Below are 19,706 nucleotides of genomic sequence, written 5' to 3'. Positions count from 1 at the left end.
GGACAATGCCCAAGTGGAGTACACAATTATGCATGACTGTTGCCATAGTATTGGCTAATGGAGTAGCTGCACAGCTGATTGGCATGTAATTAACTACTCTGGAACACCATTTGGTGGTCAGGATAGCACGTTACCGATATTAAACTATAAAAGGATGGCTTGTCATACATTCAAACCATCTGTATATACCAGCGGAACATTACAAAGATGATTGAAACACAAACTGAAAAGGATTGAAATAATAGTCAATGACACCTCGGGTTACTAATAAGGTATGTAGAACACTCAGTATGTCTGTGTATGTAGTACCTGCTCTGTAATAATTAAAGTGTATGCAATGCATATATTGGAAACAGTTATCTTGTAGTGATGTATTGTTGTGCATAGTAATGCTTGTAGTATTTATGTGTGTACCACAGTAGGTCAAAAGGCAAACACCTCATACACCACAAGGGATGCTATATAAGGGCTTTGAACCCAATAATTCATGTCCAGCCGCTGTCAGTGGCAGGGTTGGTCCAACAAGTACGTGCTATAACTGGGGATAGTATATGTTGACATATTGTAACTGTAGGCATATGTATGGGTGTATTACTGAGAATAACATGTTCAAGGTGGGCCTACTGTGCAATTATGATTTGCATTGTGGGATATTGTGCCAATAACTGTGTAATGTACAGTACTGTAGGCAGATATGTATCACATTTTACATAGCATTGCTGTTATTTTAGCCAAACATTAGTTATGTCTATTGGCATTTACAATACACAATAACAGGATACATATGACTTGTAGTCTCACAACAGTTTATCAGCATGATAGCAAAGTAAAATGGAAGAGCTAGTTAACTATCCATGCACATAAGACATGTAATAGGGTCATAGGTTCATAAGTAGGTACTAGGCTGTCTGTCCAAGGGCATTTATAAGCCTAGCTAGAGTGTGTTGGCTTCCATCACCACCTTAGGTTACTTCCTTGTGCCTCTGAACAGCAGAGCCATTAGTTATCTGCACCTCTGTCCAGCAGAGCCACTGCAGTGATCCCCAGGGTACATGTCTGTCTCCCATCCACCTGTCAAGGTTTCTCTTGAGTGTTAGTGAGGGGCCCTGCTTGATGTACATTAGAATCATGTTCCAAAGCATAGGTAGTCTCCAGGTCAGGAGTCTATCCCTCCAGCATGTCCTTGTTATTGTTGTGGGTAGGTTTATATCCCTAGAGCATGTGGCTCTCAGGGGCCTTTGTTTAGGTGGAGCATATCCGTCAATACTGGTTTGGACATGGGCCTTGTATGTCAAGCAGAGATCACCTCTGAGTTTGCAGTATGCAACCGAGTACATCTGGAGTTTCATTAGTTGGACTGCATAGGTCATCTGTTTGAGGTCAGTAATCCTCTTGGTGTGGTACTGTTGTGGTCATTCAAGCTGTTGCAGTTGTCTTGTAAGGTACATCCCACATGGGGTGTTGTATTCTTTAATGAGTCTAATATGACATGAGTAGAGAGGCACAATGGCCTCCTTTGTTCTGGGTGTGAACCTATTTGAGAATGGGGGGCCACGTAGAAGGATATTCTAACCACCTTGGCAATATGGTTATCAAAGGAGAGATTGCTATCTACTTGGGTTCCCTGATCCCATATTACCTTTTCTGTATGTAGGGGACTACCACCTATGTGGCAGTCCTTGGGTAATTAGTTTTATCCAAAGGGGATGACTATGCACTTTTAGGCATTCAGCTTGAGGTCATGATATTGACACCAGGTATCCATCTCAGTGAGACCCTTCTGGAGGGTGTCTGTATCAGCTGGGGAACTAATCATGGCCTCTAGTTTGCAGTTGTCTGCAAACCTTGTCAGCCAAAATCCTCCTGTGCTTGCCTGTACCTCAGAGAAGTATATACCGAACATGAGGGGCCCTAGGACTGAGCCTTGGGGGATGCCACTTGTAACTGGTTTACAGTCAAACCTAGGGTATGCAACACTCACTGTGTAGAATCTCTGTCAGCCACATTAAAAACCATCTCGTGACGTAGGGGTTAATGTTCAGGTGGATGGGTATGTCGATAATACCAGAATGGGGAATGGTGTTGAAAGCCTTTGAGAGATAAAGGTAGGCTGTGTGGACCTCATTTCTCTAATCTAATGCCTTGATAACTGTATCAAAGAAGTCCACCAGGTTTAGAAGGCATGAGCTGCCCCTAACAAAACCAAACTGGGTGGGGTCAAAAGTTTGGAGGTACCCATTGTCTCTGTGAATGAGATCCATGTTGATGTGCTCCATAGCCTTGCAGACCAGGCTAGCCAGGCTTATAGGGCAATAGTTCCCATGGTCCGTTGTGGTGCCACCTTTGTGGAGCGGGAAAACTGTTGCTGTGCACAATTCACGGGGCACAAAGCCTGATGCAAGGCTATTATTGGACATGGTGCTTAAGTGGGGAGCCAGTTTGTTCTGATGTTCATGTAAAATGCAGCCTGGGATTTTGTCCAGTCCCATGGATGCTGTATGTTTGGCTTTAGAGAGTGCAGCTCTTACCTGCGTAGTTGTGATTACAGGGACTCTGCATTCTTCCTGTATAGATATGGGCTCTTTAGGGGGTGAGAGTGGGGTAAGGTTAGCACTGAACCTATCGGCCAGGATGTTGGTAATATCAGTTGGCTCTGTAATGTTCATGCTGTTGTGCTGTAACCCAGAGCAGATCTGGGTGTTGCCATAGAGATTCTTGACATAGCTATAGAATGCTTTCTGGTTGTATTTGGAATTATTGCCAAGTTTGTATTTGTAGCTAGCTTTGCAGGATCTTATAAGGGATCTCAGCTTCTTACGGAGGCTGTCCGGGGAGCTCCTCCACTCCTGAGATTGTACTCTGTTTTGTAACAGTTTCTTCCTTTTGTTGTACAGATAGTTTATGGCAGGGGACCACCAGACTGGCTTCTATTATTGGAGAATAGTGTCTTGGTTCTGTCTGGGATAGCATGATCCATGCACTCGTGTAAGGGCTTATATAGTGCAATTGTGTAGGATGCAGCAGTTGTAACTGTATTGTCCATCTGCATGGGTGTCAGGAGGTCCACCACTTCCATCCTAAGAAGCATGTAGATGGCTTTGTAGAAATATTCTACCGTGGTTTCCTTAATGGGGGGTGGGTGCAGGATGTGGATATCAAGGGTGATTAGCTTATGGTCAGATTGGACCAACAAGGAGGAGACTGCAGGTGTGGAATACTGGTCACTCATGTTGGTAATGACTAGGTCTAGGATACTGTTGCCCCTGGTGGGGGTGTGGATAAGTTGATTCAGGGCATTGGGGTTTATGAATTCCAGACAGTGTGGAGCTACTGAGTTGGTACACGAGTAGTTGTCCCAGTTAATGGTGGAGTATTTGAAGTTGCCCATTAGTAGGGTGTTTGGTTGAACCCTAATAACTTCCAATACATCAAGAAAAGAGGAGTGGGAATCCTGGGGCATGGTGGGGGATCTGTAGCAAGCTGCAATTTGGATTGCATGTATAGCCAGAGTTAGTTGCACTTGGATAACCTCGTATGCATTGTGCTAAGCAGCTAGCCTGGAGGTGTGGATATCCTTAATGAATATGGACACACCTCCTCCTTGGGTGTGTCTGTCCAGATTACATGGCTGAAAAGTGTGGTATGAGTTATAGCCTTGTAGTGCAGGGGTGCTCTCCGGAGCCCTGAACCAGGTCTCAGTCACTGCACAGATATCGATGTTCTCCATTTCTAGGGGTGCCTCAAGTGAGTGGATTATGAGATGTAGACTTCTAGAATTGAGTGGCATTACCCTCAGGTTTTGCTTGCCTGTTCCTGTTATGCTTGTGAATTTGTTATTGGAACCTTGCCTATAAAAGGCACTATAGAGGCAGCAAGAGCCTTAGCAAGTATCTGGAATCCCAGGGGCGACAGGTGCAGGCCATCTGTGACAATGCATTGTGGTCTGTCGACCATGTCATTCCAAGCAGACAGATACCAGATCCCCTTAGAATGGCACCAGAAGCTTAGCCAATTGTTGAAGTCAATCATTTTGTCCTTGTACTGCGGTATCATCCTGGGCAATGGCAGAATGCTACTCAGGTCTATCATACCTGCCTGGGCTACAAGATCGGAGAGCTCTTCCATGTGTCTTTTCATGTAGTCCAGGGAGGTACATGTCAGGTCATTCACACCAACATGGACAATGACAGAGTCATATTTCTACTTGTTGTGGAGTGACCTGAGTGTGTGTGTTATGTGGCAGATCCTGGTACCTGACAGGCAGCTGACAGTAACCTTCTCCTTGCTTACCCTGGTGAGTGGGACATCAGTGTACCTGACTATAGAGTCACTATGACTAGTGTGATGGGTACATTGATTTGCTTTAATGGCTGTGGTTGAGTGGCACACTGAGTCTGTGGGCTATGTGTCATTTGGGTTGTGTTGGGGGATGGAGGCTGTTTGCATTTCTGCTGTGGAGGTCTCTGTTGCTTAGACAGATTAATATTGAGAGCCTCCGTGAATGTTTTTGTGTTACTATTTGTGGAATTTGGTGGTGTAGATTTAGTGAGACTATGTGATGAGTGTGGTGTGGTGCAAATGTTTACCTTCTCCACATGACTGTCAAGTTCAGTCTTGGTTGGAGAGAGCTTTACCTCCAGTTTGGCTAGATAAGTGCATCTCTCACAGGTTGTAGTGTTGGGTGGTAGGAGGAGAGGGTTGTCTGTGTACATGAGGCAATCTCTACAGTGTCGCAAGATGCCCAGATTCATCAGATAGACAGGAGAGAACACTGGGAGCTGACCATTATACATGCCTGAATAAATAACTATTTCCCTCTAATATGTGAGGAAAGTGAGTACAAGAGCTGTTTTTCTCTAAGCAAGTGAGAAAAGTACGTACAAACCATGTTTACCTCTAGGTAATGAGGAAGATTGAGTGCTGTGCATGAATAAGCAATCCAGATAGGGTCTTGGATAACATAAACACACTGCCAACCCCACAGGTACACAATCATATATCCATGTACACTACGGAGTCCCTGTAACCACAAGTATGCAGGTACAAGCTGCACTCAGGCTGCATGTGACCTGTCCACATCCCAGGTTGTATCATACACATATGGCAAAACAATTTGCTCTCCACATACACATCATGTAAAACATAGCAGCTTCATGTCAGGCTGTGTACCCACTGAATGGTGCACACCAACAGTAACACAACCCACAAAGGGGGAGACACCATTGATAATGGGAAGTACTGCACTACTACCCTGCTGAGTCTGGTCTGAAAGGCCAAGTACCTTGCTCAACTTATTTGATGTCAGCAGTACAGATGTAGATGACAGTAAGGTTAATTTCACACAGCATAACATAACCTTTCCAGGTCATAGGACATCACCCATACTGTGTTTCACCTACACTCAGTATAGTAGATGTCCATTCCTATGTCACAGGAGTGTTTTGCAACTGGACTGCTGGCAGAACCAATACTACAGAAGGTGTCTGAATAATACATGCATATCACACCAGTGCCAGCTACAGTAAGACAGGGTTAATTCATTGTACACCCCCTCATTGCAGTCTATACCACACAGATTACCAAAGGGCATCTGCCTACTGAAGTATGCGAATGACTATGACCTAGGAGCAATAGCTGACTCAGAGTGTTGCGGACAACATACAGAAGGGGCTTTGTGGGTGAGGTGTGTGACATATGGCCACATTCTGACAGCTACATATTGCATTGTCACCCCTATGTTAATAACCCTGCACCCATGAACTACCACCAAGGCAGCGGTCAACATAATGGACACTGTGTGTAAGGGATTCAGCTGGGCAGTTGTTTTTCCTGTGATAGTTATGTCACCACACCTGTCAGGTAGATGTAAGTGGCAGCCTAATCATGACAGGGTGCCATCCATAACTACAGAGATCATTGTTCAGCCATACTCAACACTCAAGTGACGCATATCAGATCACATATCTCCTTTAAGGGGTATTGGCCAGGTTCAGATGGCCTACACCTGCCTTTTGAATCCCCATCACCACTATGTAGCATGATACTTACCCTGAATAAAGCCATGTCCAACCCAGTGATGTTGGACATGCTACACGTACACATCCTGATCTCATACACATTCTTCATGGACATCCACCTTCCTAGTACAAGGATCACCACATGCTGGACAGATTCTTGTGCCATATACTTTACATACTCCTGCCATACTATGCATTGCTGTCCAGCAAAGCTGTACATTGCCCCTCTTTCAGACATGGTGTGATGACCGCATGGTAGATATATCATTAACTCTGTAGATCAGTTATGTGGTACTGCTTGACCTGGCCCCAGAAACCCGCCTGTCGGCTACAGCTAGGTAAGCTTTCATCCTAGGCTCATACATGGCCCAGGGCATATAGCCTACTAGTTGATTTTGACCGTACATGCTATGGTTGATATCCATCCCTGCAAATACCATCAGGCTAGCCAGTGTCCCAAGTGTATCACATGTGCAACACAGGTGATACATGGCAGGAAGTTGAACTGCTGTACAGTGCCATGTAGATGTACACGGTAAAGCACATACATGTAAAGCCTTCTGTGAGCAAGTCTGCAGGGTCATAGGTAATGTCCGTTAAGGCAGTGTAAGTCTTTATATGTGACATATACACAGCATCAAGGTTGACTGCATTAATGTGGACACATCCAGGCATGTGCTGATAGGTAAGAACACAAATACAGGCAAACAGACATGCCCACATCAAGACAACATCCACATAGAGTATAAGCAATTTAATTAGGTGACACACACACACATATATGGTGATAATATCCAATCACCATTGAGTGTCAAATGTGTGTGACACATACATGTCAGTGATGTCAGTGTCATGTAGAATTGCAGACATCTATTTAAACATAATATATGTGATACACATGTATGTTCAGCTGTAGCTCTGTACGTCTCTGTGAGGTACTGTGACCTGTCTCCATCATTATGTCTTCCAGGTATGCTACATGCAAGACTACCACCTTATACCCACTTGGAGGATGAGGCCCTCATCCCATACCTACATGATAATCATCGCGTACTGTTCAGCCATGTGCCACAGGATGCACAGCAGCAGGATGCCTTGTGGCAGGAACTTTGCAGGAGGGTTAATGATGTGGATGGCCACAACTGCACATACCAGCAGGTGCACAGACACTGTACAGACCTAATTAGATGGGTGAAACAGCATGTGAATGCAATCGCCAGGGAACTAGGTGCAACAAGTGGTGAGCCACCAACCCAGCCCCCACTCACACATACCGAGGAGCTACTGGCCAACCTGGGGACACCTGCAGAACAAAATCCACAAGCCCTAGCTGATATCATGGAGGTGGTTGTCTCTCAACCACCAAGTCTGGAGTTGCCTGGTTATTCACTACTGCACATATAACAACTATAGTTCATATAGTTCCATGTGTCACTGTACAATATGTAATGTAACATCATATGCAAGGCATGTATACACACATGCTGCATACTATAGTATGCTACTCTGTGCATGCACACATGTGTATACTCTATAGTATAGTTTATTGCACTGTAGCTATCATACAGGCGTAGATAATGATCATAATGCTGTGTCACTCCTATTTAGGAACCTCTTGCGTTCTGCTGTGACAGGGGCCCATTGTAGGTGAGACTGTTATTATTAATCAGGCATGTTAATGCACAGATCTATCTGCCATGTGGCCACTTACCACATGTACACATAATTTATGGTCCTGTCACAATATACAGGTCAGTCCTGCAATGCATCACAATGGCTACCCATGTGCAATACTTGCAAACTATGTGAAACACCGACATGAAACCTCACAAACTGTCATTGCCAGATATGTGGACAGCCGTGCATACAATGGTGGAGGTGATGTTCACTGTAGAGACATGTACTACAGATCGGAGCTACACATGTGGGAAATACAAACAGTACTACACAGTGAGCTGGAGTATGGCCATCCCACAGGATTCACTGGTGTGGATTATACCTCTGCTATGAATGTCACACATTGTGATGTGCTATCTGACATGTCCATGACATCTAGTGGGCTGGCTGCAACACTGCCTAACTATCCTGGCAAACATATCCCACATACCAAACATACCACCCTTTGTCTGCATAACCTTGTCATCAGAGGAGCGTATGACATCTATGGGTGTATGTCATATGGAACAACACAGACGTGAAATAAATGCCCATCACAACCATTCGGCCAACACATGTTCACACATGGCCATGGAGGATGGAGAGAAACATGATGTGCTTCTTTGTACACCCTTGCAATGTCTTACATTGGCTCCACATGGTCCAACTATGGCCTTTGTGTAATGGTTATATTGCAGATGTGGAACACTAGACATCCTACAGGCCTGTGCACATCTTGTGTAGGCGTGACAGCAATCCACCACATAAGATGTGTTGAACATCTTGAGTGTGTCACGACATGACAGCAGTCACCTGTACAGTATCCACATACATACACAGACAACCTTGTCAGCTCACAGATACAGTACGTTCCCCTTGCTGGTGACAGACATCACTGTCATCCTTGCTCCTCATGTGTGTGTGTGTGTGTGTGTGTGTGTGTGTGTGTGTGTGTGTGTGGTACACAGATGTCATGTGGGACATGGTGTACCGACGTGTTTGCCATGTCTGGCCAAAGTTTCCGAGCAGCAGCAATATGGTTATAGATGTGCAGGGGTGTCATCCATATACCCCTCAGTGACCTGTGTCACATAGTCCAAATCATGGTGTAGTGTGTATACACCTCAGTGACGTGGGACACATCCCACAGTATATATGGTTTGTATCGGACCACAGTCACGGCTATGAACTGTGTCTGTAACACACACTGTATAGCAATAGAGACACCTCATGATTCTCTGCAATGGCCATGCACATTGGCTAAATGTGCAGTATATCTGTAGGGTAGAAAGCAACACTGCACTGGGACACCTTTACTCCACTGTATATTTGACAGGACACCATTGTGTTAAACATGTATGCATGTCATTGCACACATCGGCAGATCACGACACACTACATGTGATTGTCAAAATCATATGCCACACATCAGGCAGATGTACTGTTAACCTGTGCTGGTCTACATGGTGTAACACAGGGATGTATGCTAACTACTACTATGATTGTGTAATTTGCATGCCTTCTGCTATGACACATGTATGCTGTTGTGTGCAACCCTGTGATGTATGATAACTACCACTATTATTGCCCGAGCTGCATGCAGTCTGCCGTATCACATGCATGTTGGGTGCCATAGTGTGTGTGTGTGTGTGTGTGTGTGTGTGTGTGTGTGTGTGTGTGTGTGTGTGTGTGTGTGTGTGTGTGTGTGTGTGTGTGTGTGTGTGTGTGTGTGTGTGCCTTTATCTGTGTGTGTCTGTGTCTTTGTCTGTGTGTATCTGTGTGTCTATTGTATAGATTGGAATGTACAGTTCTTTACTGCCCCTCACAGGTGATGTAGGTATGTTCCCCTCCTGTGGTCCATCTGATGTTAGTGTCGACACAGACTCTAGTAGTGATGATGAACGTATGATTGAGGCACAGGCAGGGTTGTCAGGGGCTGAATCTGTGCCACTGGTCGCCATTCCACCTATAACCCCCCTCATTCCCGCACACAGTTCTCATGCCAACACATACCCCATCACCAGTGGCCACAGAGGAAGGACAGTTGGCATGTGGTAGCTTGGAACAGGAACGTGTGGAGGCTATGGAAGGTGTGCCTGCACACCATGGTGTCTGCCAACTGACTGGTGATGCCCCACATAGGCATGGGGCCAGTACATCTCGTAGGAGGCCCTCTGGCCAACATGCCCCTGCAAGACAGAGTGCAGCAGCTGGTGTAACCAGATGCATGTTTTGGGCTGTAATGGAGGCACAGGCACATGCTGAATGGCAAAACAGATAAGGTGAGAGGATTCAGTGGGCTGCTGTCCATTCTTTAAACAACAACATCTGGGCAATGGCAAATGCTCAACAGCAGATTGCTGAAGTTTTGGATGGATGATTGGGTGACATGGTTGGAGTCCCTGACCGTGCCATGACAATCCACAAGCATGAGTTGTCTGTGCTGGAACATCTGGTAGGAGTGAGGCATCAGGCACATGGACATAGGCCAGCTACAGCACCTGTTGCAGGTCTACATGAACGTGCTACCTCACATGCCCGCTCCCATAGTGGTGGTATTGGCAGCAGTGCAGCTGGTGCTGTGCTGTCCACACCAGGACACAGCAGGCCACGTGCATGTGGCCCTGGTTGGTCCCAACAGGGACATGGTTTCAGTGCACATGTGTCATCAGACAGTACCCAATCTGCACCTCTGCCTGTTAGTGCCTGAGCAACCCCTGGCAGGCACAGGTTATGAGGCCATGGCTGGACACCGTGAACTGCATAACCTGGCCTGTACAGTCCGCAGCTGTCAATAAAACCCCTGTGTAGGCCAGAAAGATGCCAGAACTGTGTGCATACATACACGCACACACAGGAAACATATGTAGGGCACTGCAACACACACATGCATAACATCCACATACGCCCAATGAGATCAAAGACCCTAACCCACACACATGATGTCAGCCAATGGTGCAGCCTAGGCCTCTGGCAAACATTATCACCCTGTGCATATGATGATGTCTGTGCAGCATCCCTGTCATCCACACCATCGGTGCAGGGACATGCTGATATGGTCTGATGCACAGGGTGAACAGACTAGGAAGATAAGTGTAAATTACAATTGTTGTGTACTGTTGACAGGCAGCATACATACCATGTAGTATAGGATTAGAATGCATTTTGTACTGTTAACAGTATGTGCCATGTGTAACAACAGTAACTGCATGTTGGTCTTGATGTTCTGCTTACCTCCTTCAGGTATAATTGCATGTGCCGGTGGATGTCAGTGTTTGCAGTTTGTGTCCCATATGTAAATTTGGACCACTCACAGGTATGTATGGAAATACCAGCATGCACTTTGTAGCTTCCACAACACAGTTAGAAAGTCCCACATTCCAAACACGTCTACAGATCTACTGATCCAAGAGCATGATAGCTGTGTATTTAGCTACTGTGGCTAGAGATGTGACATCCATACTGGGTGACATCACAGGTACAGTTACATGGAGTGAGAAGGTAAGGGAGTGGTCCAGCTGATGACAAGGTAGAGGCCAATGGAAAGTGTGATGCCTCATTGGGAACAAGTACTACACGTCCCCATGACAGGATGTGAACACACAACTACACCCACACACTCAGGTATTCACACACATGTATTCAGAGACACAGTAACACACCCACACACTCACAGATTCACCGACACAGTAACACTCACACACACCCACACACACACACACACACAGTTACTAGTGTTGAGGTGAAGACCCCTGCCTATGTGCAAACATCATTACAGTACTGTGCAGTTACTTGATGTACCACAGAGATTACACATGTACAGGTAGTCAGTATGGCCTATGATCGAGTACATCAACAGGGATAGTAGATTGCACTGCCTGAATGGGTGCAGGGTTCTTATCATTTCACTATGGTAACATACATCCTCACTCCAGGGACCAGACAGCCATACATACACACACACACACACACACACACACACACACACACACACACACACACACACTGTGGCATTCACTATGGAATACACCTATGTCACGCATATACAGATACCTCACATGTGTGAGGGACACACCCCCGCCTATGTCCTGCTTTCTAGATTGCAGTCTGTACAGATATCTACAACAGTCTACAGGAGAGTGAGTAACAACTGAGATGTATTCCCCACCATATGTGACATATATGGACACACACGCAACCACACATGCCAGTACTTTGAATCAAACACCTGCCTATCTCATGATACGTTTGACAGACTTACAGCAGTATTGCATGCATTACAAATTGTACTGATGCTTCCTTTGGCAACTGTGCTGACATATGCACACGGGAGGTCTTAACTGTTACAGGTGTCAGATGATTTACCTTCAGTGTCACCCTGACCACTGACTAAGTTGTCTGTGTTCCCCATCAATTAACAAAACCATAGCTTAGCGGTTATACAGGTTATTGTAGGACTGCTTGTGACACACCTGTGAGCTGTCCTCAGCAAATATTCATCTGCAAAGACGCCCCATCACTTAGTTATGTCCATACCTGAAGTACAACTTTCCGTACTTTCGGCATATCACCATTTACAGTTGGCAATGTTGAGGCTGCATTGCCACTGCATGATGTACTAGGACACACGTCACCTGCAAACATCAGCAACTGCACACGCATGGTATCTGAATGCACACCACTACATGTGCATGTGTGTAGGTCCTACATTCATGTCATTTGACCATGTATGTAGGCATTGCAATTGGTGGACATATCTAATGACATATATGACACATGGACTGTTGTATGATATGATAGGTATCATGGGTGATCAGTACAGAGGGAATGTTGGTATCTCACCTTATGTACTGTTAGCATTCAGTGGCCATGGATCTACCTTCCATGTGCATGTGTGCAATGGCTGTAGCCACCTGTCTGCACAAAGGACATTAACAGCTATGCTATTTACATATATGTTGTATGTTTGTGGCATGTACATATCCAGGGCAGGTACATGTATGTCATAGCCAAACATGAGGGTGTTTACTGGTGTACAGCAACAGTCATCTGTTAATGCTGTAAATAACCGAGGGTCCCTGGTATGTGTACAGCTGACCTGGTTACAAACAGTGGTAGCATTACATTGCATAACACATTATACAACTGTGTCAGTACATGGGTACTCTGCACAGTTGATGTAGGGTTAGGTACAGTCCACTGGTCAAAGGTCACATGGTGTTGTACTATTATATGTCCTACCACATGTATGGATGTGTGTTGGTGATCCGAGGGCATGATGGTGTCTGAGGGTTACATCCTAAAATGCAGCTATTGACACTGTGACCTGCACCGGACTCATTTGTGATACCTTTTGTGGGAGTACTGGTCAGTACATGTGAGTGGCCTTTATGTATGTGGGGAGACCACCACCTGGAGCATTCCGTACCTGTGTTATGGCCCACATGTCTGGTTCCGAGGTATATGGTGGTAGTGCTATTGTGCACTACAGAGCCTTCAGCCAGGTGTTCCTCACTGCACAGATGTCAGTATTTCCCATTGTTGGATCTACAGCGAGCAGCTGTGATTATGAATGCTACACAACTTGCACTGGTTAGCATAAGCATACAATGCAGTTGTCCTCTAGGTGTCTGGGTGTTAACCTGTGTTTAGGACAATTGACTTGGAATGGCACTATATGAGTGAATGCAACCTAGGTATTATCCCCACTCCCTTGATTCATCGATGCATGTGATATGTGACAAAGGCCTGTCTACTTACAGTCATGTCATCCCAGAATGACAAACACTGGACAACCTCATAATTACAGTAGGGCATTGGCTCATTGTGTGGTCAGGCAGTTGCCAGTCCTAGCAAGACATCACCGTGAGTGGTAGTATTGTGCTTGTTATAGAATGGTACATCTAAGGGGATGGACAGCAGCAGACATTGTGTAGAAAACCGGTGTCAGATATATGTAGTGCAGCATTCCTGCTAACAATGACAACTACTAACACTGGAGTCCATTACAATGTGTTCTTTACATCTAATTGTAATAGCATGGCCACTGTGGCCTTCCGTGTTTAGAATCAGTGCATTACAAACAGCCCTGTGCTACTAAGTTCATGAGCATGCCCAGTATAACCTTGTGTAGATGGAGACATAGTGCATTCTGAATGGCCCTGTGCTACTAAGTGAATGAGCATGCCCAGTGACACCTTGTGTCAGTTATGTGCCTCTATGTGTATGGGCATGGCCATTGTAACCCTGTATAGTGATAGTAGTAGTCCATTCAGATAGGCATACTCCAGTTCAGGATGGATTCCTACTTTAAACACAAACATTCACAGGTATGTACATCTTAACTGCCAGCATCCCTGTTGATGTCAGCATTCCTAGAAGGTCATGATAACACCCTTGCAATGTGTAGTCACTGTGGCGCGACTCATAAATATGTAGTATAGGAATAGTGATCTGTAGATAGGCAGGTGTTCTGTTCCCACCACTGGTGTGTGTCTGTCTCCGTCTGCCTAAGGACAGAATAATGCTTTTAGACTGCTTACACTCTATACAGTTCCTATACCCAACTTTAGCAAGGCTGATGATGACACCCACCTAGAAATACACCTCTGGGAGTACTGTGACCCAGTAATATCAGTAGCTCGTTCTGTAACTGCGTAATGCTGTAATGTGATAAAGTAGTTAGGTCAGTATTCTAATCCCAGATTTGCCAACTGTGTGTGTTGTTTGTGTCCGTCTGCCAGGGGACGGAATAATGCTTTTAGACTGCTCACACTCCATACAATTCCTATACCCAACCTTGGCAAGGCTGATGATGTCACCCACCTAGAAATACACCTCTGGGAGTGCTGTGATCCAGTAATCTTGGTAGCACATTCTATAACTGCGTAATGCTGTAGTGTGATAAAGTAGTCAGGTCGGTGTTCTAATCCCAGACTTGTAAACTGTGTGTGTGTGTGTGTGTGTGTGTGTGTGTGTGTGTGTGTGTGTGTGTGTGTGTGTGTGTGTGTGTGTGTGTGTCCGTCTGCCTATGGACAGAATAATACTTTTAGACTGCTCACACTCCATACAATTCCTATACTCAACTTTGGCAAGGCTGATGATGTCTCCCACCTAGAAGTACATCTCTGGGAGTGCTGTGACCCAGTAATCTCAGTAGCGTATTCTGTAACTGCATAATGCTGTAGTGTGATAAAGTAGTTAGGTCAGTGTTCTAATCCAAAACTTGCCAGCTGTAACTGTATCCATCTGCCTGTGGATGGAATAATGCTTTTAGACTGCTCACACTCCATACAATTCCTATACCCAACTTTGACAAGGCTGATGATGTCTCCCACCTAGAAGTACACCTCTGGAAGTACTATGACCCAGTAATCTCATTAGCGTGTTCTGTAACTGCATAATGATGTAGTGTGATAAAGTAGTGAGGTCGGTGTTCTAATCCCAGACTTGCCAAGTGTGTGTGTCCGTCTGCCTGGGGATGGAATAATACTTTTAGACTGCTCACACTCCATACAATATCTACACCCAACTTTGGCAAGGCTGATGATGTCACCCACCTAGAAGTACACCTCTGGGAGTGCTGTGACCAGTTATCTCAGTAGCACATTCTATAACTGCGTAATGCTGTTGTGTGATAAAGTAGTTAGGTCGGTGTTCTAATCCCAGACATGCCAACTGTATGTTTGTGTGTGTGTCTGCGTGAGACAAGTACCATGCTTTGTAGAGTATGCTCTCTCTGTACAAATCACATGACCACCATTGTCAATCCTGCTGTTGTCACCCACCTAGGAATACACCTGCAGGAGAGCTGTAACCCAGTATTCGCCATATCACGTGCCATAAATGTGTATTGCTGCAGAGTGATACGGTAGGTAGGGGCTTGAATACAGGACATGGAAAGTGTGTGTTTGGTTATCAGAGTCTGTGTAGAGGTGGCTGTGAGTGTCTAACCACTGGACATGTTGGGGAGTGGGTTTTGTAGTTATCCTATATGGTGTCTGTCTTATGTCACATTTGCCACCTCACGAGGAGTACAGATGTAAGTCATCCAAGGGACTGTGTTGGTCAGCCATACCCTTACATTTGGCAAAAGGTCTGGTGAACAAAGTATGCAACTCTACAAGTACCCGGTATATGTCCTGCACCCATGTGTCATACACAAACACACTTGCCTAGGATATTCCGCTATGTTGCTAGTACCATGCACATTAATGACAGATAGTAGGCATGGTGTGATTGCAGTGGGCTGCAGAGGACATGGCACCATGTACAGCGGTACAATGGGCACATAATTGCGGACAATGTGCCTTCACTATGTTCCCCACTGGATGCCTGCAACATATGTGGTGCCATCAAAGGTGATCCACAGAGGCCATATAATGCCATACACATGTGCCCTGTATGGAGCAATGCCACTGACACCAGGGAATACCTGTATCATGCTATCAATTCAGGTGGAGGGTAATCCTGCTGACTATAAGCAGGTGTCACAACACCAGGCCAGTATTGGCATATCGGGGGATAAACAGTCTGTGTACACCATGTGCCTGCCAAGTCAGGTACAGCTGTACATGTCACTGTGCAGTATTGTGGGACATGCACATCCCAGGCAATGTCCATGTGAAGGCATATCAAACACAGACATGGCATGCATTGCAAAGCTATGGCCATACACAATGGTAACTAGGATGTCAAGGCAGACCATGCAGTACCCATCTGTGTGGGACATTGCAGACACTACACCCCTGTACCATACTGCACACCATTGTCGGTGGTGAGATGCCAAGGATTACCCCTCACCCAGCCATGTACAGCCATCTTGCACAGCAAACCACTACACACTCATGAAGCAATGCATACATGCATGTCAGTACTGGCACCATGTGTCTGCCTGTGGGTTATGATGTACCCAACCACAGTCACTCCCAGTATTACCCTCATTGGCATACCAACAGATGTCAAACACTTTCACATGCCCTTGCCCATAGAACCTCCAGAGATCTTCTTTGGTGCATGTAGTCCTGTGCATTACTGCAGTGTGGCAAACTAAGTAGTTAGGGTGTGTATTTGTGACCCTGGCAAAGGGTGTCAAGGCGAGTCCATTAGAGAGTGTGGCTGTGGTGACAATGGCATCCGTTCATGTGGACAGCCATGTGTGCTACACCTAATGTATGTCTACTATATCTCTGTTGCGGATGTTTCTCTCCTACACACATATATATGTTCTTACAGCACAGCAACATGTTGGCTTTGTGGCACATGTAGTAACCTCATGCACATGTATTAGTACTGACTAGTCAGGCAGGGGTTAAACCACTGTACTGGTAGGTGTGTGGCAGATGATGCTTAGGGTTTAGTCATCAAAGCCTTCTCTGGTGTACTTTGTCTGTCCCTCCCACACACTCTTTGGTGGATGTGGAGGTGTACACCTGCTCAGCAGCAGCATGTGTATTGTAAGTGATGGACATGATCTGGTGATGGCCTCTGCACCTATTGTTGTCCTCCTCTAGCTGACTGCATGTGGAACAGCTGTGATGGTGTTCCCATAGCCATTCACATGATACACACAGTACATTATCTAGGAACATCATGTTGGTGTTTGGCCATGACAGCCGCTGTGAGTGGTACCTGGATGTGGTGTTTTGTAACGGCATCACAGATGATATCTGGATGTTCCTCATATATCATACACAATGGGAAATAGCCTAAAGACAGGAAAGTGATGTGCCACACATGACTACAGCATGTACGTGTAGCCATGCTGCATTGAGACTACTGCCTGTTTAACATGTTGTGTGTGGTAATGGCTATTCTGCATTTTTTAGTACAGACATGACAGTACTCTGTTCATGAGGGACCCCCATCTGTAGGGCCATCTGTGAACTGGTCAGTGTGTGGAACCATTTGTTTCCTGTGTAACACACTGATCACACATCTGTGCATAGTGTGAGGATTGCAGACAGTACATGATGATAGGGATGAGTTACTGCCATCACATCCCTGACTGGACATATGTCACATGAAACAATGGTATAACAGACACTGTCTGGGGTTCCCAGTGACAAGCCAATAATGGGCAACTGTTCATAGCTGTGGTCACACGTCTACTACACATTGTACAGATGGCATGCAGTATATATGCATGTGTTGTGCTCCCTCAGCAAATGTATACCATCTGTTGTGATGGGTTGATGGTGATATTTACGCATACTGTTGTAGGTAATCCTGTATGCTGTTGTCTATCATTAAACCATATGTGGGTTTAAACTGCAACACCATAGGCTGAATGGGTTGGGAGGTACTGGCAGAACCTCCTGTCCCACTTCAGCTGACCATGGCATCGGGCACCAGCACATATGGGAACCAGCCTTGGATATCAGCCTCTGTTGGCTCTGCACCACCTTCCGGTGGTACCACCACTGAGGATGGGGCATGTCCCCCCTGGGACCAGGACCAGACAGGTACATGTCTGCTGTCGTGCCGTCCCAGACATGTTGCGTTGGGGGCTCACTAAGGGGTTCCAAAGCCAGATACGCAATCTCAAGGGCAGAGTGTCACATTTACAAGGTGATGCTGCCCCTTCTGGACAGCCCCCAGCACTGCCTCCTTTGCAGCTGTTTAGGTGAAGTGGCAGCTGTCCATGGCTGGGGAACTCCATCACACTGTTCCCATAGGCTTGTGAATGCTGAACACCCATCTCCGTCCGAGGTGTATCCCCCCACGTGTCATATACCGACCCTGTTTGCTGTCATGTCTGTGATCCTACCCTACCTATCCTCCACAGCCATACCTATTCTCCTTCCCCCACATCCGACCCTCACCCTACAGAAACATAAGGCCAATCGGCTCCTAGGACAACATCTGCCCTATACATAGCTGTCCATTTCACACACGTGCCCACTGGACACATGTAACCCTTGTAATATGCATCACAATATACTCCTGTTATCCTCACCCCTGTCCCTCAGGCAAACGATCCTGGTATGCACACCACTCCTAAATGGTCCAGGTACACATGATGAGGATGACCACATTGTACACACAACACTACCGGTCCCTCTATTGTTACCCCATTTACCTTTATCATGATGATGATGTTGCACACAGCACCTTGCAAGAGTACGTTTCGCACATAATTATTGGACAGGTACTGTTGTGTTAAAGTACATTACATGCACAGAGTGATGTATACAGCCAATGTACAACTGTTTGCATGTATGAATGACACATGTCTGTCTGAGGGAGTCTTGAGATTACATAGAACAACACCACTACATAATACAGGTGTCGCTGGTGTTTCCCATTTCATTCGTTTGTAATGCTTTGTTGCCACGTGGTATGTTCCTGATATATCTCTATATATGTATGTACCTATATGCTGGACATAAACACTCACATATACATCTACATGATGGGATACATTCCTATACTGTTGAGTGACTGCACTGTATGATATGTTTGTGATACTGTCCATTGTCTGTATATCTGCCATGGCATATTGGTAAATCACATTACTTGTGTGTGCAGGATCCTGGTTCTGAGCCTTGCAGAGGATGTTTATTTGGTTGCAGCACTGAACAAGGCCATTGGATACAGAGGGAGTAAGGCATATTAAGGCAGTTGTGAACGGGTGTGCATGGGTTTGTGCAGTGTTAAGCAATGCTAACCTCTGGTTACAGCTTCTTACACTCGGTTAGCCTCTACATTGCTTTAACAGTGCAATACTCGCATACTGGTAGCCAAACAGGCTTACACTTGCTCGCTCCCACACTTGCAAATGCACCAACATTGCTTGCATCTGACCCTCACACCTCTGGGTGGGAGCGAGGACCACAATATTACCTTGTGATGCCTATTACATCGGATTACATGCCTACAGTATCGGGAATGGCTGCCCATTAGGCGACGGCATGCCGTTCGACTGTACAGAATCAGCGGCCTGTTCAGTGATTTAATCATATTATTTGTGTGCTCCTTTTACAACCTGCTCCCATCTGGCTGATACATGGGAACCAACACTATTCAATACAG

The sequence above is a fragment of the Protopterus annectens genome, chromosome 6.part1 (genome assembly GCF_019279795.1).
Source record: "Protopterus annectens isolate FY-2018-M chromosome 6.part1, PAN1.0, whole genome shotgun sequence".
Classification (NCBI taxonomy): domain Eukaryota; kingdom Metazoa; phylum Chordata; order Ceratodontiformes; family Protopteridae; genus Protopterus; species Protopterus annectens.
The sequence above is the reverse complement of the archived record's forward strand: the minus strand, read 5'-3'. Positions refer to the sequence as shown.